This window comes from Numenius arquata, chromosome 2 (assembly GCF_964106895.1).
Source record: "Numenius arquata chromosome 2, bNumArq3.hap1.1, whole genome shotgun sequence".
Lineage (NCBI taxonomy): Eukaryota > Metazoa > Chordata > Aves > Charadriiformes > Scolopacidae > Numenius > Numenius arquata.
In genome coordinates, this window is record NC_133577.1 from 128,363,268 (window position 1) to 128,364,119 (window position 852).

Consider the following 852-nt stretch of genomic DNA (forward strand, 5'->3'; position numbering starts at 1 on the left):
GGTGACCAAGAGGCTTCTAAAGAGGCAATGATGTCAGGAAGCCAGATACCCAGGAGATGCTGGGGAATCTCTTCAAAGAAGCTTCAAAGAAGCTACAACACAAAGCTCTTGGGAAGAAAGCGTGGTGGTTTGTATTCCTGCTGATCAAGGAGGAGGTGCCTGTAGGCAGCAGCATGCACCGGATTAATCATAGCCTAGGAAAAAGGATATTTTTTTTATCCCTGCTATCAACCCCACTAACATCAGTACAGCTCCTCTTATGTCTCCCTCCATCCACAGCAAAGCGGTGGGCAGTATTTGGGAAGAATTTACATCACTTTGGGTGTCTACAATGAACAGGTCACCTTTGACCGCTTCTGCCATGGATACTCCCAGAGCAATTCACTTGCCCTGCTGTGGATATTGGTTGTAAAGCAGGATGAGATGTGTCCTGGAGGTGTTTGTAGCCTGTGAGCATGGAGGGAGACCTCAGTGCTGTCTATGTCCAAAGCCATCCGATGCACATCTCCATGTGCTCCAGCATGAGGTGACCCACAACACAACTCCTTGTTCAATCCAGAGTCCCATGTAGGAAGGAAGGGTAAAGCTTTGATGAGGAGATGCATTTCGAAACCGCGTACGTGCTGAAGATCTTTCCACCCACACCCTTGTGAGCACGTCTGCCATATCGACAACCTGCTTGTCTCTGCTTCCTTGCAGGGCTGGGATGCTACGAGCAATGGCAGGTGATGGTTGCCCAACAGTGTCCTACGCACCTCAACTCTGCCCAAGAAGAACCACTTTTGGGACCAACATCACTCCTCAAGTTAAGCTGTTCCCTGGATGAGCCTCCCCAAGGGTTCACCTCTCTGT